We start from the raw sequence: 26,563 nt of genomic DNA, 5'->3' as shown, positions 1-26,563 counted from the left end.
TGGGCGGTACCATCCAGGTTTCTGTAAGTGCACTCTGTGATGTTCACACAATGATGAAATAGCCTATGCTGCATTTCTCAGAATATATCCCTGTCATTAAGTGATGTATGACTGTATATGCAATGCGACTTTGAGAACTTGATTTATCTAAGAATGAAAATTAGTTACAAGTCTAAAATTCATACACCTCTACCTTCATGTTCAGATGCGTGACTTATTAAGATCCTGAAATAATGTTTCTTTAAAATATCTATTCATTAACAATACAGATAAATATATAGAGAACACAAAAATTATTCACAATTCCACCACCCACATAAACTCTGATGATCCAAAGAATTAAAATACCTGTGTACAGTTAGAATACGTAAGCAGGTCAGAAAAGAACACGATGAAAAAGGAAACCTCTTCCTCAGTCTCTCTCCACTTCTGCTAGTATTTTTCTGTGATCCTTCCAGAAACATTTTACGCATTTGCCAGTACACATGCGCACACACACGTTAATTTCAGAAAAGGAATTTAACGAATTTTTTTATTTCCACTCAATATAATCTTCTATTTCAACTTTTCACTTCACAGTTTTTCTGTTTATCTGTCAAAATAATATAATGTTGGTCCCCTCCAGTCACCAACATAAAGGTAATTGATGCAGACATACTTACTAAATTTTGTTTAAGCTGTCTCTAAAGTTTCTTTATCTGGCCTTTATGGTGGCGAAATGTTTTGGTATCCTTTGTCCTCTCTTAAGTTCTCTTTTGCAATTTTCTAAATCAGACGTCTTCTTGGGAGGCATATTAAAAGGGTTTAAAATTTGGATAATAAAATAAATTGCTCATTTCCTGTAAACAGCATTCCAGCATGCATTATTCAGTTTCAGAATTATCCTGATTACAACTGCTGACTTCAGGCTCTGTGTTCCCGGGCTTGGTGACATAGTAGTTGTATTTTGAAAAAAAAAAAAAAATCAGTGGAACTTTCAGAGAGGATTTTTGTTTGTTTTGTTTTATTTTGTTGTAATCTCCAATTATAGCAACTGTCTACTTTTGTAGGACCAATTTATGTTTTGCCAATTCTGTACGGAGTCGCATGCAGAACCCTGAATTAACTGGAAACACGTTGGCAATCAGTATAGACGGTGTTTTCCTGCCCCGTGCAGAAAGCTAACTATGACAGCTGCATTGGTGACTTGACCTCAATCAGAGTCTCCTTAAGAGGAGGGGCAACTGGAGCACTTCTCTTTGATTCTATAGGGAGAAGGTGAGTAGGATTTAGAAGTTCTTGGAAGCATCCAGATTGCTCTGGGGAGTGCATGTGAAAAGAACAGAGGAAGGGGATAGCATCTTCTCCACTTGGGAAGTGACGTCAGCAGGGCCTGCACACAGCTCATCTCAAATAACATAACCGATGCTGAGACTCCACTCTCCGAATCGGGACTGCAAGGCAATGATCACGATCCTCACACTCATCACCTTGGACCATCTCTGTCATAACCCTGAGAGGTGTCCTCTTAAAAGTAGGATGGGGGAGGAAAACAGTCATTTTAACTTTGAAGAACACTAAAAACACAACCCTTGTCATGTAAAATTACAAATCAGTTCATAAAATTGTAATAAGTGACCCGCACAATGTGAATTTCCTGAAATGGGCACACGGATTGGGTACAAGGAACAGGTAATGAAGGGACTTTACAGAGATGATTAACAAGGGTCTCCACTTTTTATTAGACTCATTTTTCTAATCCCTAAAATTAAGGAATTCCAGGTGTATGGAGCCAAGTATGCAAATGATTTCCTTCCGCCTAGCTGCTGATTTCATAAAAGGTCCTCAAACCAAGAAATAAAACATACAGAATGGGAAAGCTTTACGGCACAGTCGAGAATATTGTGCCTTTAAATAGTTCAGACAAGCAGTGCATGCTGTAAATTTGCCACAGAGAAAAACGTGTGCAAAGCTATAAAAAGAGCAAAAGTGAAGCTGAAGGGAGAGGGCTGGGGGTGGGGAGGTGGCCAAGGCGGTGTTGACTCAGCTGTGGCAGCCGCGGGGGAGCGTCAGTGGGGAGCACGTTGTACGGAGTGGGCTCCTTCGACAAAGAAACAGATGGAAAAAGAAAAATGGAGACATTTTTATCCATCAGGGGCTGAAAGCATTGCATTTTCCCGTGTTCTAGTTGTAGGGGTTGGCAAATGATAGCCTGAGGGCCAAATCTGATCAACTACCTGTTTTCCTATGGCCCAAGAGGTAAGAAGGGCTTTTGCATTTTCAAGCAGTTGAAAAAAAGCCAATGAACTATAATTCATGATGTGTGAATTGTATGAAATTCACATTTCAATGTCCATAAATAAAGTTTTATTGGAACGTAGTATGTATGATCTATGGTTACTTTATGTGACAATGACGAAATTGAGTAGTTGCAACAGAAACCATATGACCTGCAAAGACTAACGTATTTACTGTTTAGCCTTTTACAAAAAAAGTTAGAAGACCCCTATTCTAGGGCAGTGGTTCTCAAAATGTGGTCCCTAGACCAGTAGCATTAACATCACCTGGGAACTTGTTAGAAACGCAAAGTTTCAGGTGACATTCAGATCTACTGAACCAGAAACTCTAGGGGTGGGGCCCAGAATTCTATGTTCTAATGAGCACTCTGCCTACCACCTCCCCCCACCCCGTAATTCTGATGCTCACTCAAGTTTGACCACTTCTGTAGAGTAATTCCACAGCTAGAGCCTAATGGCACACTGAATGCTAAATCCTCACAAGAGTGGACGTAGGGTCTTTGTGAACGTGGGAAATCCTCTGTAGGGTGAGTTACAACCACAGTGGGTACCCCGGGCTGCCACCTGGCTGGCCTGCCCCTTAAGGAGCTCTGCTTAAACAAAACAGGAGGACCAAATATTGTCGAGGGCTGGCTCTCCATACACATAAGCAGCAGGTACTATTGTGGATTCCCGTTTTACAGATGGGACAATAAATCACTCACACAAAGTCACACAAGCGGAAGAAACAGACTTCAAGTATGGGGTCTATGTGACCCCGACATTTGAGTGTCTTCCCCTATCCCATGGCACCCTTGCATGAAACATACTTACAGATTCTGCAGGGACTCACCACGTTTCAGGCTCCAAGGAATTACTGGGAGCTGCTGACTGGGATTTTGGAGTTCACACCCTGCTCAGCATGGTGTCTGTTCTCACAGCCAGCATTATGGAGAGAATCATTTTGCAAAATGCAAGAAAATCAGCGGTCTCTTTGGGAAAATGTCTGGTTATTCACAGTATTTATATGTGTAGAGCACAGAATATTCTATTGTGAAAATATCGAGATAACAACTGCTTGGGGAGTGTTTTCAGTGAAATATTTACTTGGGAGAACGGGAGACATGTCTGACGATAAAAACAAATCGTAAGCGCATCTGGGTGGAACATTATTTAGCTGCAAGTGTTTGCTTAGATATTTTTAATATACATTTATGCACTTTAAATTTATTTTATTGGGTGAAATAAGGACTTTGGGGAGAAGAGCCGGGGCATAGATTTTTAAATGTTCTGGGCAAATGAATCCAGCCTCTGGTACATGCCGATGCTCCCAGCTGCTTTTGTTTGGCAGATTATCCTGATGTCCTTCGTTTTATTGTAGCGTTAAAGTAATGGGTCTGCCTAGAACAGTTTGCTGACAGATGAGAGCCTTGGTCTGTCACTGAAATCCTAAGAATTTAAAGCGAAATACATGGCAATTCACCTGGGCTCCCACTCATTACCTGCAGTAATGGGAGTACACGTGCGGCTTGACTGGCTTTTATTTTAACTTTCAAAAGAGAGATTTCATCTACGTTTTTGCAGAGACCGAAGGTGCAGACAGGCAGGTGAATGTCTGCCGCCATCTCAACGGCACATTAATCAGATTTCCTGCTCTTGCAGCAAAAGATCACTTTACTTAGACAAGTTCTCTCACAGCTTGTGTGTGGGACATTTGTAGAGAAGATGCGAGGCAAAGGACCTGGATAGAGAATCTTCTCCTGCCAAGTTTTGGAGGTTTTTTCTTAACTTTTTATTTTGAAATGATGATAGACCTACAAGGAGTTGCAAAAATAGTATAGAAAATTCCTATGTACCATCCACCCAGCTTCCACCAGTTAACATCTTACATACCTATAATACATTATCAAAACCTGGAAATTGGGGCTGGCTCAGTGACGCAGCGATTAAGTTCACACCTTATGCTTTGGTGGCCCAGTGTTCACCGGTTCAGATCCTGGGTGTAGATCTATGCATCACTTATCAAGCCATGCTTTGGTGGCATCCCACATATAAAGTAGAGGAAGGTGGGCATGGATGTTAGCTCGGGGCCAATCTTCCTCAGCAAAAAGAGGAGGATTGGCAGCAGATGTTAGCTCAGGGCTAATCTTCCTCCAAAACAAAACAAAACAAAACAAAACTGGAAATTGATATTGGTACAATCCTAATAATTATAATACTGGCTTTATTGAGTATCAACAGTTTTTACATGCACTTACTGTGTGTGTGTGGTTCTGTAAAATGTTATCACATATATACATTACCTGCTATGTTTTTGATTATAAATAATAGCAACAATCACAATATTGTTTGCAGCTTTTGAATTATCGGAAATAAGGAAATACAAAATATTTTGCATCTTTTATCCTCTCTTTACTACCTTTCTGTCATAGAGGTGGGTGTGAGCACTGATATCATGAGTGCTTGAGGCTTCCTCCTTACTCTCCTCTTTACTCTCTGGGAGAAGATGAAATGTGATCAAGAAGAGATCTAGAACTGAGTCACTGTGGTAGACATGGTGAGCGTTAACCAACGAATCACGTTCTCCTCCACCTTTGGGTGTGTGGAAGGTCACACCTTTCCTCTCGCTTGAACTTAGGCATAGCTATATGACTTGCTTTGGCCAGTGACATGAGAGTGGAAGCTCTCCTCCCCTGCCACAGAGGTCATGGAGGTACAGATCCACACAGAGCTGCCATGAGACCAGAAGCATCTGGAATGCTGAACCATTGCACAGAGGATAACCCAATCCAGGAGCGTAGCTCCATCAGAAACAGACTTGCCTTGAGTAAAAAATAAACTTTGTTGTGTTCACCCACTGAGATTCGGTGTTGCGGGTACCTAAGCTAGCCCTTCCCTACTGGTGCAGTGCTATGGCATGGCGCCATCTTGGAAGAAGAAGAGAGATTGCTGGCTGCTCTTCCTCATGGTGTGGCCTTTCTAGGATTGTTTGTTCTGCTCTGGGAGAAACTGCTTTTCCACAGTTGATGGGGTGAAAAGGGTCTGATGTTCCTTCCTGCTTCAGAAGTGTCTTCTTCCATGTCCCTTTGCCGCACCTTCAAAGGCCAAGCAGAACCAAGGTGAGGCCCCACTTCCTCCTTCTGAATCAGAACCTCTAGGGGTTAAGTCCGGGAATCGGTGTTAACCAGCCCTGCAGGTGACTCAGATGCATATTAGTGTTTGAGATCCACTGGTCTAGATGCTCCTTCACTTCCCATTCTGTGTGTTATGTGCTGGTTTATGAGTCCTTGAAAGCCTGGAAGAACTGGGGCTCTGGCTGTCCAACAATATGCTTGGAATCTAGGAAAAGACATTCAAAGAAAAGACAAAGCATGTGCTGCTCTGCGCTGGTGTAAGGGGAGGGACCTTTATAACCCTCACTGACTTCAGGTGAAAGAAAAGATGTTTTTCAGGCTGAACAGGGCCTGAAGGCCTCTTTCCCACTACTCAGAAGTTCTTCTATGGTTGTTTTCTCTCTTTCACCATCACATGCTCCAGCTCAGACGTAATGGTTGGGATTTGTGGTTGGCTGTCGTGCTGAGATTTTCCAGCTTAATTCTTCCATACTCATTGACATGTAATTGTATTTGTATTTTAAAAGGGGAGAGTGTTGCTTATCTCGATGGGAAGAAATGCTAATGGTGTAAGCATCGAGGAGACTATTATATTGTGTGAGGCTCTCATGCGTCCTGGGTGATGACCTTTTCGGTCTGTGCATGGCCAGCTTTGGCCGTTTTGCTAAACCTCATTCATGACGCTGCAATCCTGTGCATGTGTCACTCCACTCGGATATACCTAAGCTGCACGTTATGCCTCCCCTAGACGCAGAAGCCGGTGCTCCGCAGTGCTGTCATATATTTATCCACAGAGGGCAAAGAAAACCGTGCTGAGTTGAACTGGCCACGTCAGGCATCACCCCAGCCAAAGCAAGAGTCAAAACTTGTCGCTCAGAATCTTCTGATCTGGCCCAGTGTGCAGACCAAGACTCCTTTCAGGCGAAAATCTAGGTTGAGAAGCTGACTTCTGGGTTCCCAATGGGAGGGTTAGCAGGGGTGCCTTATGCAAAGGTGGAGAAGAGGGGCAAGTTTTGTGAAACAGAGCCTGGTGGTACCCAGAGCAACTGAGCCTTTCACCTTATGATGGAAAGTGGGAAGACAGAACGCTGAGAACTGAGCTACAGACCTTAGAGTGTCACAGTTTGCTCCTGTTAGAAAGGAAGAACTCCAAATAAGTCGTGGTGACAGTGTGCTGACATTTGGGTGCTGCCTTCTGCTCTCTGAGTGGTCCTCCCACTTGGGCATATCGCATGTCAAGGGCACTATACTGACAGATCTTGAGGACCCTCCAGAGTAAGGCAACCAAGCACTGCGGAGCCAGGAGAAGAAAGTGCTGCATTTCATTTTCAGGTTTTTATTTTTCACTTGTTATAAAAATAAGTGACAACAGAGAAAAATGAAAAAATAAAAAGAAAGTAAAAACTGCCCCTCACGGAAAAAAGAAGAGGTAACTTTTATTAACATGTGATATATAGACTATCCAAGTTATATATACTGAAATTGGGATCATACTGAATAGACGCTATTGTGTTACATTTTTTCTCTAAACAGTACTGAATAAGCTCTTTGCCCATATCATTACACAATCTCCAAAATTATTTAAATCTCTACATGATATTTCACTTGTTTGCTTTTTTTTAGATTCATTTATTCATTTGTCAGCCGAACCTTCCCTGAGGTCTGGCCGGGCCCTGGGAATACAGTGGTAGGAGAGCTGTCGGTCAACAGACCGGGGCTCTTGCCGGAGGTCGGGGTGGGGACTGCACTGGCTCTCAGGAGCCGCCACCTCCCGCCCGAGGTGCTGTGGGCAGGCTGGCTCACCAGCCCTGGCTTTGAGCCGACCTGCTTAGACTTCGCTGTTTCCGGGATTCAGCTTGCTGCAGATCGATTGGAAACCGCTGCTTTGGCTGCCAGCGGGTGCGGCCCGATGTCTGTGTGGCTTCGATCAATGGCAGGTGAGTGTGATAACCCGGCCGCCTCTCTCCTGAGGGAACTCGCTGATTCACGGCACGCAGCCCGGGTTTCCCTCCAGCTCAGTACTGCTCGCTGGGCCTGGTCATTTATCTTTGACAAAATCTTCACCAGAAGCTTTCCCCAAAACTCCAGGGCAGCCCATGAATCCCTCACATGTGACTGGGGCAGGTTCAAAGGGGCAAATGAAGGAGTCCTAGGTTAGAAAATGCCAGCCTTTATAGCATGAAAACAGGACACACCATGGGGTGTATTTGGTGCCACAACAAAGGACTTATTGAGCTCCGCTGCATGAAAGCAGCAAGATGTGGATTCCCAGTAAATTTCACCGTGGGTGCCCTGTATTCCCTTTGGGCCTGGGCTCGGGCTCTGCTCTTTGGTTGGCACAATTGCCGAGTCCCCTGTACTTTCAAGTGAGTTATTGCAATAGCTAATATCTTGTTGGATTCTGGGGAATTCAGAATGCATTTTTATTTTTGGTACGTGAGCATCATGTGATAAACACTGGGTAGGTTTTCATGGCAGCCCCTCAAGACCACTTTGATGGCTGATAGAGCCAAAGGTGGTGTCAGTACACAAGTGTGATGTTTCCATCCTGGGAACGGGGACTAAGGCTGGAGGGTGTCTCTGCTCTCCATTCTAGTACAAGGCCAGCCTGTGACGGAACTTTTAATAACTTAAATCTGCCTTTGACTCTTTTCTGCCTTCCTGACTGCACGCTTCTCCCACCGCTGAGGACGCACACTGTCAGAAACGCTCTCTAGAAAACCTCAACCCCAGCTGCCTGCTCCACCACAACGCCCCCGTTTCCTCAGGGCATCAGCCTCATCTAGGACTCAGAAGTGCTGAAGCGTAAGTTGCTGATGTCTCTTCATGCTGCCACAGGATGTTTTTTGAGGCTGGTATGTGGAGGATTTCCAGGTGGGCCAGCACAGCAATGCAACGCAGTTCAGGTGGGAATTGTGGGAGCGGAGAGCTTCGGCTGCAGAAGGCTTTGTGGAGACTGCCATCCGGGGGAAGCTGCCCTCACTCCTCCCTCTTTGCATCTCCTTCCCTTTTTGCTCTTTTAAACCAAGAGCCTCCCTGACCTTGAGTTAGAATTGGGGTCTAAAGGGTGTGGGTGTTGGGGTAGAGCCAAGATCACGTGACACTTCCGCTTAGAGCTCGATAGTCACACGGCCCCATCTATCTGCAGAGGAGGCTAGGAAATGCAGTTCTTGGCTGGGCGGCCAGGTGCACAGCATTTCCCCTTACTCACACAAGAGCCTATTAGCCTGCTCAGGCTGCCATAACAAAGTACCCCCACAGCCGGGGGGGGCTTAAACCACAGAAATGTATTTTCTCACAGTTCTGGAGGCCAGAAGTCCAAGATCAAGGTGTCAGCAGAGGTGCTTTTTTCCTGAGATCTGTCTCCTTGGCTTGGAGATGTCCACGCACCTTCACACGATCTTTCCTCTGTGTCCCAAGGGCCTCTTCTCCTGAGATGCCAGTCACATTGGATTAGGGCCGCTCATATGACCTCATTTAACCCGAATTGCCACTTTAAAGACCCTGTCTCCAAATAGTCATATTCTTAGGTCCTAGGGATTAGGAGTTCAACATATGAATTTTGGGGAGACACAGTTCAGCCCACAACAGGGAGGAACTAAGAGTTTCTGCCACAAGCTGCTATATCTCTGCCCCCATATTAGCCAAATCTGCTTATTCTTGTTGCCAGTTAGACTGAAGGCTCCCTGACAGCAGTGATGAAGGCGCTGATCTTAGTTTTCCTCTATAGCTCTTGGTGCTGTGCTCCACACTTCCGTGAATGTTCCATAAATGCAGTTGACTGAGTACCAGCGGCAATGGTAATAATAGAAAATACTGTGGGGATACAAAGTGGGGCAGTTGTAGATAAATATAATTACATATCTTGGATAAAGCAAAAGTAGATTGGAAAAGATTGAAAGAAAGGAGCAGAAAATGTGTATCCTTTCATTCATTCAATCATTCATTCATTCACTCATGTACTTTGTCAAACAACTGTTCATTGGGTACCTATCATGGACTATCTTTGTTACGCGTATTGGGGATACCATGGTGAGCAAGACTTTGCCTCACAGACTTACATTCTAAAGAGAGAAACAGTGGCAAGTAAATTAATTAACAAGATAATATCAGGTTGTCATAATGGCTATTCAGGATAAAAGCAAAATGACTGGTAATTAATTTGGGAAGGGCATTCAGGCATTCAGGAAGGGTTCGCTGTGGAGACAGCACTGATTTAGTTGTGAGTCCTTCTAGTTGTGGCATGTGGGACGCTGCCTCAGCATGGCCTGATGAGCAGTGCCATGTGCGCGCCCAGGATCTGAACCCGTGAAACCCGGGGCCGCCAAAGCGGAGCACAAGAACTTAACCACTCGGCCACGAGGCTGCCCCCAGAAAATTTTTGAATACAATAAAATGCCTGTAGTGCTAGAATGGGCCTGAGCACAGTTAACATCTGCTGTGTGCAAAGGCCTAGTGAGATGGGGCCTCAGAATCATGATCATTACAAACACCAACACTTGTTGTCCAGCTAGAGATTTAGTTGAATGTGCAAAGATTTTGAGACAGATCTTAGAAGCTACTTTCAAAAAATATACACACTGCTATAATTGTAAAATGTTTATTTTATATATTCATATATACTTATAAAGCTATTTCCTGACATGATTTGCTTGACTCTGTCAGTTAAACCCTTTCTTGTAAACGTGCTGGAAAGAGTTCTTGTAAACTGAGCACTCTAAGCATTGGATGCTGGCGACTGAGAACTCACTGCATCGTAATTAGGGAACGGGCCACCTCGACTGGCTGCATAGAGTTATAGGAACACCACGTAATGCTGCAACGATTATGCCCCGGCAATTAGCAACCAATAAAGCAGCAGACCTCATTGATATAGCTGTCCTACTTAGTAAAAATACTGGAAAACAAATATCCTACAAAACAAATAACACAGGACTAGCTCTGGCAGAAGAGTGAAAGTGAGCTTGGCTACAGCAAGGAATCAGAGAGAAGGCAGGCTTTGGCTGAGAAGGAGCAATTCCTCAGTACCGGATGGCCGTCTTAACAACCAGCATAGCTAACCAATAGCACCCGGGTTCGGGTCCTTAGTACATGTGAAGTGCCATTCTGAGTGTTTAATAGACATGGTGGCATTTCATCCTCACAGCAACCCACCGAGGGAGCTACCTTGTTAGCTCCATTCTACAGATGAGGAAGCTGAGGCCCGGAGAGATTACACCATCGTAAGTGGCAGAGCCTCAATTTAAACCAGAACTTAAATTAAACCCAGAGTTTGCATGCTGGCAACTAGGTTACCCAGCTTTCCTGGCTGAGCCATTGCCAGCTGGAGTCTTGATACTGCTTCTTAAGCATTTTTCCCCCCAAATTGATTGCTGTTCAGACTGTAGGTAATAGAGCCCTATTGTACAATTAGTCCTCTTTGACAGACATAAACTATTTAAAGCATCTTTGAAAGTGTTTGCTCAGCACTTGCATTTTGCTATTTAATTTTTGGCAACCCGTGCTGGTGATCTAGCTTCAGGGTACAGGGATGGAAACTGAGGCATGCTGAGATCACTGGACTCGGCTGGGATTTCTGTGAATTGCGAACATTCCATTCTCCCTGGGCCCTTTAAATGGACTCACTGCGCGCTCATCACTGGCTGGTTTCCACCTGTTCCCCGACTCCTGCATTCACCAGACCCCTCCCCCTTCACCCTATTTTGTCATGCTTATCCTCTTCTACTCCTGGTCCCTCAATACCCTGTCCTCACCGCAGTTTGGTTGTGTGCTTCCCCTAAAGTCCTCCAGCTTGGAGGAACTGCTTTGTCCTCCTTGTTCTGGCTAGATCTCAGAATTCCCTTGTAGTCACACCCCACGTCCACGCAGGACGCAGAGCAACGTGCTGCTTAAAAGATTGGATTTGAATCCACCTGTGTGACCGGGGGTGAAGTATTTAACCACTGGGAGCCTCAGATTCCCCACCTGTACCATGTCGATATCAGTGGCATCGTCTCCCCTTTGCTGGTGGAGAGCCTGTGATGGGGTCCTGTTCAGGACTGGACTTCTCTAACAGGTGCCCCTGTATATTTGTGATGTAATTAGACTATGTCTGGCACATTGGGGATGCTCAGTATGTAATAGCTATTACTAATAGGAGAACTCTCTGTCCACCCTGCCCTGGCTGATGATGTGGGGCCATTCTCGACCTAGGGGCTGAACGGGAAAAGAGTTAGCTATGTGAGAACAGACATCATACCTGTGTTACTTTTGTGTTCCCAGCATCTAGCATAGCTCTTGGAAAATTACCATAATAACTAGAAGAAAAAACAGTGTACATTTATTGAGCACATACTAATGGCTAGGTACTGAGTTAAACAAGTCATCTGTGATATTTAATCCTCATGAGGATTTTCCAGGGAAGTCCTTTTATTTTCTCTGTCGTATAGAATGAGAAAGCTGAGCTTCAGAGAGGTGACATAATTTGCCTTGAATCACACAGTCAGTGTGATTCAAACCAGAATTCAAAGTAAGAACGGTCTGACTGTAAACTGTGGGCTTTAATCGCAGAATGCGCTGCTTCAGTCAATAGTGAAGGAGGGAGGCAAGAAGGGAGAGAAGGAGCGGGGAAGAGAGTGAGAGAGGAAGGAAGGAATGCCCCACGGAATCGCAGCGTAGCGGAAGGACCGGTTCTTAAACTAGGCTGCACACTGGAATCATTTGGCCAACTAAAAGAAAAACACTGATGCCTGGGTCTCACCTCCAGAGACTCTAGTTAATTGGTCTGGTGCGCAGCCTGGTCATCAGGATTGTGAAGGCTCCCAGGGGACTCTAGAGTGCAGCCGAGGCTGAGACCGACTGCCTTAGCTGGAGCACATTCTCCCTGTCCTCCGAGGTGGCCCGAGAGCACTTTTCATTAGCACATGTGAGCAGCACCTGAGGTCTCCCAGTGTTGGCTGCAGGTGCGCTGGGCTCGGAAGGGGTAGGGGTACCTGCAGCGACAGACGGCGTGGGAGATGCAGAATCCGGAGGGGCATGGAGTTCAGGCAGCGGGGTTTATTACAGTCTAAATGACAAAACCTTCTGTGCAGAGTTGCATGCCGACAGTGCTCAGACTGCAGGAGGGAAGCGACGCAGTCCCTTCTGCTGAGTGTCCCCCTCACTACGGTGACAGGGCGCCTTGTGTCTGGGATTTCCTTGAGGATGACTTTTCCAGATTGCCCCAGGCTGGTGCTCTGATCTGCCTCGAGGCCTGGCTCACTGGGGCTGAGCAGCTTTTGTGGGCTGGGCCTGGGGCGGTCCCAGCCAGGTTGGGCAAACCCTGAGCCTTGGCACTAGGAGGGGAAGACAGACGTCTGCCTGCTGGGCAGGGTGTCCGCACCACCGTGGGAGTTGGTGAAGTTCTTTGGGCCGCATCGCCGAAGGACACAGCGTTTCCTTTGACTCAGAAAGGAAAGGGGCCTTTTTTATAGTAGCTGTTGAGTGTTCCTCAGCTTCACTGCCAAGCCTAGAACTGGAAGCTGGTCTGCACGATTCCCCAACTTTGCACTCCAAGGAGAACTGTGCAGGCTGCAAGATTCATCAGCACGTGGGAGATCTGCCCTCTGCAAAAAGAAACCAGAAATAATCAAACAAAAATAGCCTTTCGCCATGCTTGGCCCAGCCACCAACTCAAAATGCTCTAGAAGCTCATAATAAAAGTGGCTGTTTATGTTGCTTGTGTCCCAGATCTTGTAGTTAGTACTTTTCATTATTAGACCATCTAATCCTCACTTGCACTCCAACTGGTAGATGATATTATCCTCATTTTGTAGAAAAATATCCTGCGGTTCAGAGAGGTTAAAATAAATTGCCCAAAGTCAGAGAGCTTATGAGCAGCTAAAGGAGGATCTGGGCTAAGTTCCTCCCAAATTTATGTGCTCGCTGACCTCACTACACTGCCTCTGTCAGAGAATAGACTCTGTTTTGTCAATCTCTGATTTTTTTGGCCCCTTGCACACAGTCCGATGCCTAGAAGACCCACAATAATATTTACTGAGTAGATGGATAGATGAATGAATGAAAAAATGAAGAAATGATGCCATTACATCATTCTAATCTCAGTTCTTCACTTGCCAAATGGAGGTTGTAAGGACAAGAGAAAAGACGCATATGACAAAGCTTTCATAGGTAAGCCCTGCTAATACTAATCAAAATAGAAAATTATGTCGAAAGGATAAAATTTCCCTTTGCACTTAGGTAAAATGTGTCTATTCATTTGTTTTACTAATCAACCACAAAAAATAACAGTTGCAAGACCTCAGATATGGAGGATCTAGAAAGTTTTCCAGATGATAGAGGGATGAAGTGAGAGGAGATTCCATTTTGGAACATTCTTTTTGCTCATGGAATTCGGTGCTTGTGGGGGTTGGAGAATTTGGAGCTAGGAAGGAATTCCGAGACTAGGTCTGAAATGCCTTGTGCTAGAGATTAGGAAACTCAGAGAGAGGAGTTCAGCCGCTTAACCAAAGTCACAAAGAAAGTGAGTGGCAGAGCTGCAAGGAGGATGGGAGCCGCTGGTTTGCAGCCACACCATACCTCTTTCTCCTTCCTGGAGTGGCGCTGAGCCCGGACTCTCCGAGCCAAAGGGTGGCCTGTGAGTTGCACGCCCGCAGCCAGGCCTGGCAGACCAACAACTGCGTGATTGATGGTTCCTCTGCTTTTGTCATTTATTTGCCTTGTTTTTTTCCTTCCCCCAACAGAGCTGATAAGGAGGGTTTTGCTGGAGAATCATGTCTCTCTTCTTTTTTTTTTTCCTTTGACCGGTGAGATGCAGTTCTCATTCCTCCAGCCACTTTTCAAGGGTAAGCAGTTTTGCAATATTTAGCATCTAAGTTGGACGTTGGAAGGGACTCCCCAGAGGCCTCTTAATGTGGGGGTGCTGTTCTCTGTCCCCTTTTTGCCATCTGATCGGATCGGTTTTTTTGCTCATGGCACTGACCAAAATGTGGAAGTTGACAGTCTGTTTCCACCCCGCTTTTCAGGCAGTGGAGGTGGTGCGACAAGAGTATGTGGTGGGACAGACAGACTGCGAATCCAGCTTCTGCATCTACCACACTGGGCAGAGTCCAGCAAATCACTTCCCTGAGCTTTGTTTCTGCACCTGTGAATCTGAGCTCTGGGCAGGGACCAGGGGGAGGCCCGAGAGGCAGCTGGGTGACATTTACAGAGGCACTTATGCATGACCCTGAGAGCCAGTGCCCTGAACTTGACTCCTGAGATGACTCCTTCGCCTCTCTGTAGGCTAGGCCCTGGTGGCGCTGGTTACATAGGAACCAGCCTTTACTATAACCTGGTCACTGTCTGAAGAGCTCTCCGTGGCTTCAGCCCTAGAACGGAGGGGTTATTGTTACCCCCCTTTGACAGGTAAGGAAACTGAGCTAGAAGTGGTTACCCACCTGTGATCAGAGTTTGTAAGTGGTGAAGCCAAGATTTCCACTCAGCCGTCTGACACGTAGTAGATGCTTAAATAAATGCTCGGTGGTTGTTCAGGTTGTGGTTGTTATTCAGGTGTGAATTCAGCAGCCACACTCCTCCCCTGCAGCAGCCAGAATTTTGCTCAGGACCTCAAGTGGCATCTGACCACCTTGACCGGTCTTGGAGATGACAGGTCCGTTTACAGCGCTGCTGAATGGAGTCATATTAAGTTATCCATCTCTGCCAAAAGCTATTCATTGTGAGCTCTGCCCCATAATGGAGCATGATGGATTGCTTCTCTTGGCCAGAGAACAACTTAACCTGTGACTTGGGATGGAGGTATGTTCTCCATGAAAAGGTGGTTAACAGGCTCTTCCCTCGTCAGAAAGACCGGCCAAGGCTGTGTGAAGTGCCAAAAGCTGTGTTACATCCTCAAAGTCTGTGCAATTGAATTCCTCTCAGTATATGATGTATTTAGTTCCCCGTCTGGGTTTTCAGGAATTAGAGCTGTTATTGTACAGTCTAATTTCAAGTCCGGAGCTTTATTATTCAAAAGAAACGTCTTTTTTTTTTTTTTCCTCTCCACTTGTTCTATCCCCTCCTTCCTGTTCTGTGTGCATTCTGCAGGGGGTTTAATTGAGTTTTCCCCACAAGGATTCCATTGCAACTCCAGAGCTTGAATATCTGGATAGTCAATGAAGCTTGAAAAAAGAGAGCTTTTGTCACAACCGTGACTGTATTCAAACGGAATCCCTTCATTTCCATGGAGAAGTACAATATGTCCCGGTGAGGCGGTTTTATATTAACTTGGGGCCGGGAGGTGGAGTCAGATGTGCGCATGCGCTGTCCCGGGGCTGTCCGCGCGGGGCGCTCTGGGGCTGTGGCGCTGCTGGTAGGTGCTGGGCCTGGGCAGAGGGTCTGGGTCCCGGAGCACTTGATCTTTTCCTCTCCCCCCTCCCTCTGTGTCTTTTCTCCAGCCCAGGGGTGAAGTCACCCCGTATCAGATGGACGTTAGCCTGAAGAAACCCAGCCTGCGGCGCCTTTGCCCATTAACCCTTTCTGTACTGCTTTTCTAGGTGGGTGTGTCGGGGGAGCAGGAGAACCTGGGACCTGGAGCTGAAATCCGTGCCCCGCTCCTCTCTCCCCTTACTCCTTTGGGACGGTTCTACATACTGAGCTGAGCCTTCTGTACTTTTTTGCCATCTTTGGCGTGGGAATGCTAAGATCTGAAAGTGATTGGTAACCTATGACACACATACAAAATAAATAAATATCAAATTAAATTAAAATATATTCTAAACTTTGTACAGGAGTGTTGGTATAGCGCATGACGGTGCTTCAGGGCTGATGGGGTGCGAGTCCAGCGCTTTCTCCTCTTAGCCCAGTGATCTCAGGCCAGCATCTTGGCTCCTGGGATTCTCAGTTTTCTCATCTCTGAGATAAGAATAACCACCATATTTATCTCAAAGATAGTTGTGGATGTTTAATGAGGTATTACACTCAAAGCCTGTTTCGTAGGCTGGCCACTGACCCTCAATACTTGTTGGCGGTGCTGATGAGGGGAGAGATGGATCTTATTGTTTATTGTTGTTATTACCATCCTCTCTCTCGGAGCTGAGCTCCTCTCTTACTCTGGAATATTCCATTTGCAGGCTGCCATTTTCAGAGTGGAAGTGACTCCTGCCACTTCTCCTGCCTTTCAGCAGCACCAGAAGCTGGGTCCTCGAACTGTGGACAAATGCACATGTGGTCTCTAGTGAACACTGTGCAGGGAGGAGGGGTGGAAAATTCCAGGTCTGGCTGCTGCTTGGGTGGCTGACCCTATTAACCATTAACAGTTTATCTTGAATCTGATTCTGATTACATCCAATTTGTTCTCTTGTCCCCCTCCTTCCCTGGTTCCCTTCTAGAATTTACATTAGAAAATGAATAGCCAGTGTATCTCATTTGTTAGTGTTGGAGCCCTGGCTGTTCTCTCATGTCGGCTCACCTAGGCATTCTCTTGGTTTTACTAACTCATGACCTTGTCATGGCTAGAGGAGGAGAAGGGAACTTTTCTCTGGGCCTGTTATTCCATCTGTGAAATAAGATGACTAACCCTCAACCATCCTACCTGATTTTGGCCTTGTCAGGAATTCAGAGGCAATGGCTTTTGAGCTCCTAAACAGAAAGGCACTTCAAAAACAGTGGGATATAGCAGTGTTGTATCTTCCATAGAGGTTAGCCGGGTGCAAAAGACTGGTAAAAATTGTAAAGGGTCAAAATTACCTTTGGAACTGTGGTAAATTGCTCAATAAGGAAGCACAGAAATCAAGGTGTTATGATAAGACTCTATACTAATATGGATGTGTCAATGTAAAATGTACACAGACTTTACGTGACCTATAGAATATTAGACAGCAATGTGCCAAATGTAATGGTATGCTGTTCTGAATTATATAAAGAGAGAGCATGTGTAGTTGGCTTTGCATGGTAAATACATGCTGGATTCTGTTCCTCTGTTAGAACTGAATTATTTTGCTTTTCTGTGAAAGAGTTTCTGTGAAAAGAAATTGTGTTTTAAGATTCAGAGAGTTTAGTTTCTCAACTATTTTATTACAAGGGGAGCTCACCAATAAGGTTGTCCCACAGAAATAGTAGAGAAGCCACACAGAGCAAAACCCTAGCATCTTTTCATTGTAAATAGGATAAGAATAAAAATACTCTTAACTGGCTCACAACAATGGACCCTCAGACAAGTGACCATTTCATACGATTTGTGGAGATCTTGAAGTCAACAATTATGTTTCGTCAGGGCCAGTTACCCGGAGAGAATGATACTGGCAGGAACAGTAGTGAAAGCCAACATTTGCTGACTGCTTTCTGTGTTCCAGGTTCTATACTGAGCCCTTCATATATGCTATTTTCTTTGAGCTAGGTGCTATGACTGTTCCCATTTCACTGATGGTGAAGCTGAGGCATGGAGATGTTAAGTACCGGTGACTGACCCAAGGTCACGCAGCTAGGGAGCACAGCACCCAGAATAGTACTGCTAGCAGTCTGATTGCAGAGCTCATGCTCTCTGCAATGGTCTGAATGTTTATGTCCTCCCCAAATTCATGTGTTGAAATCCTAACCCCTAAAGCTGATGTTGTTAGAAGGTGGGGCCTTGGGAGGTGGTTAGGTCATGGTGATAGAGCTCTCATGAATGGGATGAGTGTCCTTATAAAAGAGACGCACAGAGCTCGTCAGCCCCTTTCACTATGTGAGGACGCAGGAGGTGCCAGCTGTAGACCAGAAAGATGGCCCTCACCAAAACATGACCATGCTGGACAATGCTGGTACCTTGACCTTGGACTTCCAGCCTCCAGAACTGTGAGAAATAAGTTTCTGTTGTGTATAAGCTACTCTGTCTGTGGTGTTTTGTTATAGCAGCTTGAATGGACGAAGATGCTCTCAGAAGGATGCACAAAATCAGGGCTTTCATCTTGGTTCCTTTACTTCATACTTGGGAAAGCCACTTTCTCTCTCCACATCTCAGTTTCCCCACCTGTGAACTAAAGATAATGATGTCTGAATGGGATGTTGAGCACAGACCACGAAACAATGATCGGGAATTGTTGCACAACCCTACAGTGACGGAAGTTTGTGGGTTTGTGCTGAATTGTTGCACAACCCTATCGTGATGGAAGTTTGTGGGTTGGTGCTAATTTAAAGACGAAGAGGGGGCCCAGCCCTGTGGCCAAGTGGTTAAATTCAGTGTGCTCTACTTCAGTGGCCCAGGCTTGGGAGTTTCGGTGCCAGGCGCAGACCTACACCACTCCTCAGCCATTCTGTTGTGGTGACCCACATATAAAGTGGAGGAAGACTGGCACAGATGTTAGCTCAGGGTGAATCTTCCTCAGCAAAAACAAAAAACAAAAACTAAGATGGGGTGGACAATTGGACCACAGGCTTCCAGTGCTGCCCCCAGTGACAGCTGGTCAAGGAGATCAGTCAATACCTTCTTGTTCCCCTAAGCTCAGGCAATGCCCCTTTATCAGAGGCTGTAGGCCAGAGGTGTCTAGGGGGTAGGATGGACATATCCCTCTAATTCTAGAGTTCTTCTTTTAATCAGGGTGGCTCTAAATTTTCTTTTACTCTTTGAAATCTTTAAGGGATGCCTCGACCTCTTATTCAGAAAGGGCTGAATCAGTAATGATTAAGGAAACGACCACTGAATCTGTTGACTTCAAAAAAGTGAGTCCCTGCCTAATAGACTCATTGCTCAGATACCTATTCATCTGCAATAAATTGCCTTAATAAATCCCGCTGAGCCTGGGAACTATGAGAACGAGGCAGAGTTAAGAATAGAGGACATTCTTCTCCAGGGAGACGAGACAATATGACATGCAGTGTCCTGGGATTGTTATAATGCACTCATTGAATGTCGCTGATGCTGGAAAGCTTATGAAAGAAAACAAGGCACTTTTCTATGTGGTAGGGAAATAGAAAAACAGCTCAGCTGGTTCATACCTCAAAGGCACATTCTGACACACAGTAAGGAGAAAAGAGGGGGCCCTGGGGTCTGGCTGTGATTAGTATCCGCCTAAATAGGTGTTCGGGGAGGGGATGCTGGAAGTTGAGCTGGACTTAGTTATGGTGGCCTTGTGTGATGATGTTTGGAGGAAACCACCAGGATTGTGGGGTCCAAAGGTCTGACTTGGAGTCCAGGCTCCTCCCCTTGGCTCTATGATTCTGATCTAATCTCTCAGTGCCTCAGTTTCTAAGCCCATCACTGAGCTGCTGGGGGCACAGATAAAATCTGTGACAGGAACTTATTAACTACAAGGAACTGCTTATAAGTGAAAAATAATCACGTATTTGATCAATGTTTATCAAGCACCTATTCTGTGCAAGATACTGTTCTTGACTCTTGGACTACAGCCCTGAACAAAGCCACACAGTCCTTTTTCTCATGGAATTTATATCCAGGGGGTGAAGACAGACAATAAGCAAATCATTGTATAATGTGAGAAAAGGGATATTTGAGCAGGGAAGTGGTAGCATCCAATCTGAGTTTCAGAAGGGTGGTACTTAAAGGGTAAAATTGAAGAATAAACAAAATGCTTGCCTCCTAGTTTTATTTGAAAGTGTGTCTTGGAAGTCCCTGTTAATACTGTCTTTTTCAGTGCATCATGGTGTATAGGTATGTCATGTTGCAAAGGACTTAATCCCTAAAATTCCACACAAATGTGAATTTCATAGCAAATTTCAGGTGCAGTTTCGGATTCGGTTTAAAGTACTTCTTAGAGTGACATCAGCATCAGGGCAGAGTAAGTTGCTCCCTTTGTCTCACACCTCTAAGTTACGACCAGTAGGGCATCCATAGACCAAGAAAGGATCCTCTGCACAGCACACCAGAATGCCTGAGAGATCCACACATCTGAAGGTGGGTGGACTGGACCTCGTGGAGGCAGTGGAACCAGGGGAGCATCAGTGGCCACTCATGAGAACAGAGGCTTCTGGAACTGCATTAACACCCATGAATGGAAACCCCAGGAGCCAAGGCAGCCTATGTTCCCAGAGGATCCAGGAACCACTGACAACTGGAGGCTCCAGGAACTGTGACAGTGCCTGTGACTCAGCCCCCTCCACTTCTCCAGGCACCAGCACTTCAGACCCCAGCCCTCCCAGCAGTGGGGGCTGCATTCTAGATCTTGATGCCCCCAGCAACAGTGGTGGTGCTCATGACCTGAGGTTTCAGGAACTGTGGCAGTGCCTGCAATGCAGCTCCCTCCTCCCCCAGCAGCAGTAGCAGTGTCTGTGACCTGAGGCTCCATGAACTGCAGTGGCAACCAAGAACAGGGGCTCCACCAACTGCAGCAGTGCCAGCAAGCGGGGCACCCCTTCCCCTGTGGTAGTGGTGTCCACAACTCCAGACGATTCGGCTATGGTGGTGATATCTGTGAACCCAGTGCCCCCAGCAGTGGTGGTGCCAGCACCCCTAGAAAACCCAGGAGCAGCAGCAGAGGTGGCACTTGCAGCAGTGGCCCCCCCCCGGCCACAGCAACACCTGAGGCTTTGAGAAGCCCAATAACAGCAACAGCCAATCCCATGTCCCTGGTCCCTGCCAGCTGCAGTGGGATCTACAACTCCAGACCCCCTGCTCCCATGGCAGCAGCATGTGCAGGATTAACAAACCCAGATGTGGCGGAGGTGTCCATGACCCCAGCTCCTACCCTCTATGGTTGGGTAACCTGCAAACCAGGTGATTCCAGAGGCAGCAGGGGTGCTTGCCAGCCCAGTGATGCTCAGGGCAATACCCGTGACTGCAGCAACACCATAAGCAGCAAGGCACCAGCAATCTTGCAGACACAAGCAGCATAATGAGGGTACTCGCAACACTGCTGGGAGAGGCAGGGGAGGGGGGAAAGTGTAGGCTCTCAAATACAACTAGAAGCAGCTCAGAATCAAAGTAAATAAAGCTGTACCCAGATAAGAAAAGTGTTTGCTACTGCAAATGCACTGGCAGAGGAACAACACATCAAGTACCATAAAAAATTATGGTAACATGGTATCATAAAAAGAAACTGACAATTCTCCAGAAGCCAAACTTGAAGTCAGAAAGATTGCAGTCCAACTGATGGAGACTTCAAAATAGCTGTCATGAAGAAACTCAGTGAGCTACAAGAAAACGCTGCTGAAAAGCAGCTCAGTGATCTCAGGAATACAATTAATGAACAGAAGGAGTTCTTCACCAAAGAAATTGAACCTTTAAAAAAAAAAAACAGACAGAAGTTCTGAAGCTAAAGAATTCAATAAATGAGATGAATAATAAATTAGAAAGCATTGGAAAATAGAGCAGATCATACAGAAGAGAGAATTAGTGAGCTCAAAGGTAGAAATCTAGAAATGATTCAGGTGGAAGAGGAGAGAGAATTAAGATTTGAAAAAAAATGGAGAAATTCTACATAAAATATTCAACTCAATTAGAAAAAGGAACATAAAGATAATGGGTATCCCAGAAGCAGAAGAGAGGGAGGAGGGAGCAGAGAGCTTATTTAAGAAATAATAGCTGAGAACTTTCCAAACCTGGAGAAGAAACTGGATATACAAGTACATGAGGCTAATAGAGCACCTAATTATCTCAATACAAAAAGACCTTCTCCAAGGCACATTATGTTACAACTGCCAAAAGTCGATGACAAAGAAAGAATATTAAAGGCAATCAGAGAGGAAAAAAACAATAACCTACATAGGAACCCCAATTAGGCTTTCAGCAGATTTCTCAGCAGAAACTCTATAGCCCAGGAGAGAATGGAATGATACATTTAAAATATTGAAAGATAAAAATTGTCAGCCAAAAATACTCTATCCAGTAAAGTTATCCTTCTGGTATGAAAGAGAAATAAAGTCTTTCCTAGATAAACAAAAGCTGAGGGAGTTTATAGCCACTAGACCTACCTTACAAGAAATGTTGAAAAGAGCTCTCCTACCTGAAATGAAAAAGCAAAGTTGTACAAAGCTTAAGCAAGGTGATAAATAGACAGCTAGAATCAGGAAATTGCAACTCTATATCAGAATAGATTAGTAAACACTTAATTATAGCATAAGGTTAAAGAGAAAGCGAGCATTAAAAATAACTATAACCACTTCAATTAGGTAACAAACTCACAATACGAAAGGGGACAACAACAACATAGGAGGGAAAGAGGAAAAGGACAGAACCTGCATAAGAAAATGAAGATAAGATGCTATCAGCAGAAAAAGGACTGTCTCCTCTTTGATGATCTTTTGTAAAACCTCATGTAACCACAAAATAAACATTCAGAGCAGAGTCATGAAACATGAAAAAAAGGAAACTGAGAAATATATCACAGAAAACCACCAAATGGAAATGGCAGACAGAAACACAAGGAAAAAGAAACAGTGGAAATATACAGCAATCAGAAAACAAAAGATAAAATGACAGTATTAAGTCATATATCAATAAACACCCTAAATGTAAATGAATTGACTTCTCATTCAAAAGATAAAAAGTGGCTGGATAGATTAAAAAATAAGACCCAACAATATGCTTCCTCCAGGAGACCCATTTCAGCTCTAAAGACAAACATAGGCTCAAAGTGAAGGGATCAAGATGATACTTCAAGCAAATGGCAACCAGAAGAAAGCAGGTGTAGCCATATTTATATCAGACAAAATACACTTCAAGCCAAAAAAGATAACGAGACACAAATGAACATTATATAAAGATAAAGGGGACAATTCATCAAGAAGACATAAAATTTATTAATATAGATAAACCTAACTTAGGAGCATCAAAGTATATAAAGTAACTATTAACATAGACAGCAACACAATTGTAGTAGGGGGCTTTAATACCCCACTTACACAAATGGATAGATCATCGAGACAGAGAGTCAACAAGGAAATATTGGCCTTAAATAAAACACTAGACCAGGTGAATTTAATAAATGCATATAGAATATTTCATCCCAAAGTAGCAGAATATACTTTCTTCTCAAGTGAATGTTCTCAAAGATAGACCATATATTGGGAAATAAAACAAGTCTCAATAAATTTAAGAAGATTGAAATTATATCAAGCATCTTTTTCAAACACAATGATATGAGACTAGAAAACAACTACAAGAAGAAAGCTGGAAAAGCCACAAGTATGTGGAGATTAAATAACATGCTGCAGAACAACTATTGGATCAAAGAAGAGATCAAAGGAGAAATCAAAAAATACCTGGAGATAAATGAATAGGAAAACAAAACATACCAAAATCTATAGGATGCAGCAAAAGTGGTACTAAGAAGGAAGTATATAGTAATGCAAGCCTACCTCAAGAAACAAGAAAAATCTCAAATAAAGAATCTACCATACACCTAAGAGAACTAGAAAAAGAAGAGCAAATGAAGCCCAAAGTCAATATAAGGAAGGAAACAATAAAAATGAGAGTGGGAATAAGCAAAATAGAGACTAAAAAGACAATAGAAAAAATCAGTGGAACTAAGAGCTGGTTCTTCAAAAAGATAAACAAAATTGGCAAACCCTTAGCTAGACTCATTAAGAAAAAAAGAGAGAAGGCTCAAATAAATAAAATTAGAAATTAGAGAGGAGAAATTACTACAGATGCCACAGAAACACAAAGGATTATAAGAGAATACTACACAAAGCTATGTGCCAACAAACTGGATAACCTAGAAGAAATGGATAAATATTTAGAATCATACAACCTTTCAAAATTGAATCAAGAAGAAATAGAGCATCTGAATAGACCAATCCCAAGTCAAGAGATTGAGACAGTAATCCAAAACCTCCCCCAAAACAAAAGTCCAGGTCCAGATGGCTTCTCTGGTGAATTCTACCCAACATTCAAAGAAGATTTAATACTTATCCTTCTCAAACGCTTCCAAAAAATTAAAGAGGAAGACATGCTTCCCAACTCATTTTATTTGGCCAACATTACCCTGATGCCAAAAACAGACAAGGACAACACAAATACAGAAAATTACAAGCCAATATTGCTGATGAACATAGATGCCAAAATCCTCAAAAGAAAAGTTAGCAAATTGAATACAACAATACATTAAAAGGGTCATACACAATGATTAAGTGGGATTTATTCCAGGGATGCAAGAATTGTTCAACATCCACAAACCAATCAATGTGATACACCGTGTTAACAGAATAAAGAATAAAAAAAATCACAAGATCATCTCAATAAATGCAGGGAAAGCATTTAATAAGATTCAGCATCCATTTATGATCAAAACTCTCAATAAAATGCCTGTAGAAGGAAAATACCTCAACATAATAAATACAGTATACAGCAACCCACAGCCAACATGATACCCAATGGTGAAAAATTGAAAGCTATCCCTCTAAGAACAGGACCAAGACAAGGATGCCTACTCTTGCCGCTCTAGCCAGAGAAATTAGGCAAGAAAAAGAAGTAAAAGGAATCCAAATTGGAGAGGAAGAAGTGAAACTGTCACTATCTGTGGATGACATGACTTTATATGTAGAAAATCCTAAAGAACCCACTGAAAAGCTATTAGAAATAATGAATACAGTAAAGTTGCAGGGTGCAAAATCAACATGCAAAAATCAGTTGTGCTTCTATATATCAACAACAAACTAGCAGAAATCAAGAATACAAGCCCATTTATCTCTCCACAAAAAGAATAAAATACCTAGGAATAAATTTAATTAAGGAAGTGAAAGACCTGTACACTAGATACTATAAGACATTGCTGAAATTGAAGAATTCACCAAGAAATGGAAAGATATTCCAGGTTCATGGATTGGAAGAATAAACATAATTAAAATGTCCATATTACCTAAAGCCATCTGCTGATTCAATGCAATCCCTATCAGAACAAAGCTGGAGATATCACTCTCCTTGATTTCAAAATATACTACAAAGCTATGGTAATTGAAAAAACATGGTACTGGCAGAAAAACAGACACACAGATCAATGGAAGAGAATTGAAAACCCAGAAATAAAACCACACATTTATGGACAGCTAATTTTTAACAAAGGAGCTAAGAATACACGATGAAGAAAGGAAAGGTTTCTTTAATAAATGGTGCTGGGAAAACTGCACAGCCACATGCAAAAGAATGAAAGTAGACCAGTATCTTACACTATACACAAAAAGTAACTCAAAATAGGTTAAAGTCTTGAATATAAGACCTGAAACCATAAAACTTTAGAAGAAAACATAGGCAGTACACTCTTTGACATCAGTCTTAGCAGTATCTTTTTAAATACGTCTCCTCAGGCAAGGGAAATACAAGAAAAAATAAATAAATTTTACAGCATCAAACTAAAAAGCTTCTGCGTGGCAAAGGAAACCTCAACAGAATGAAAAGACAACCCACCAATTGGGAGAAGATATTTGCCAATTATATATCTGATAGGGAGTTCATGTCGAAAATATCTAAAGAACTCATACAACTCAACTGCAAAAAAACCAAACAACCCAATTAACACGTTAGCAGAGTATCTGAACAGATATTTTTCCAAAGAAGATGTACAGATGGCCAACAGGCACAGGAAAAGATGTTCAACCTCACTAACTTTTAGGGAAATGCAAATCCAAACCATAAAGAGATATCACCTCATGCCAGTCAGAATGGCTATTACCAAAAAGACAAGAAATTGGTGGAGAAAAGGGAACTCTTGAGCACTGTTGGTGAGAATGTAAACTGGTGTAGACACTATGGAGACCCCTCAAAAAATTAAAAAGAGAAATACCATATGATCCAATGATTCCATTACTGGGTATTTATCCAAAGAACATGAAATCAATAATTCAAATAGATATATGCACCCCTATGTTCATTGCAGCATTACTCACAATAGCCAAGGCTTGGAAACAACCTAAATGCCCATCAATGGATGAATGGATAAAGATGTGATCTATATATACATACATACAATGGAATACTACTCGGCCATAAAAAAAATGAAATCTTGTCATTTGTGACAACATGGATGGGCCTTGGGGTTATTATGCTAAGTGAAATGAGTCAGATGGAGAATGACAAATATCATACAATTTCAATCACATGTGGAAGATAAACAAACAAACACATACAGAGAACAGGTTGGTGGTTACCAGAGAGGAAGGAGATTGGGAGGAGGGCAACAGGAGTAAAGTGCCCATTTGTACTGTGACAGATGGCAACTGCCTATGTTTTCTTCTAAAGTTTTATGGTTTCAGGTCCCCTTTAGTGGGGACTATGTTGTAGTCTATACAGATATAGTCAAAATATAATGA

General features: G+C 43.7%; 1 long non-coding RNA gene across 1 annotated transcript in view; it reads left to right on the top strand.

Annotated features, from left to right (window-relative positions):
• Window positions 1-7,213: 7,213 nt before the first annotated feature.
• Window positions 7,214-26,563, top strand: part of LOC123281730 (uncharacterized) — a 38,217-nt gene continuing 18,867 nt past the window's right edge. Inside the window, exons 1-3 of the long non-coding RNA XR_011499085.1 lie at window positions 7,214-8,173; window positions 14,089-14,190; window positions 14,371-15,695. This is a non-coding gene — a long non-coding RNA (uncharacterized lncRNA). The remainder of the gene's footprint in view (window positions 8,174-14,088; window positions 14,191-14,370; window positions 15,696-26,563) is intronic.

The sequence above is a fragment of the Equus asinus genome, chromosome 28, assembly GCF_041296235.1.
Source record: "Equus asinus isolate D_3611 breed Donkey chromosome 28, EquAss-T2T_v2, whole genome shotgun sequence".
In the NCBI taxonomy this organism is placed as follows: domain Eukaryota; kingdom Metazoa; phylum Chordata; class Mammalia; order Perissodactyla; family Equidae; genus Equus; species Equus asinus.
The sequence above is the reverse complement of the archived record's forward strand: the minus strand, read 5'-3'. Positions and strand labels throughout refer to the sequence as shown.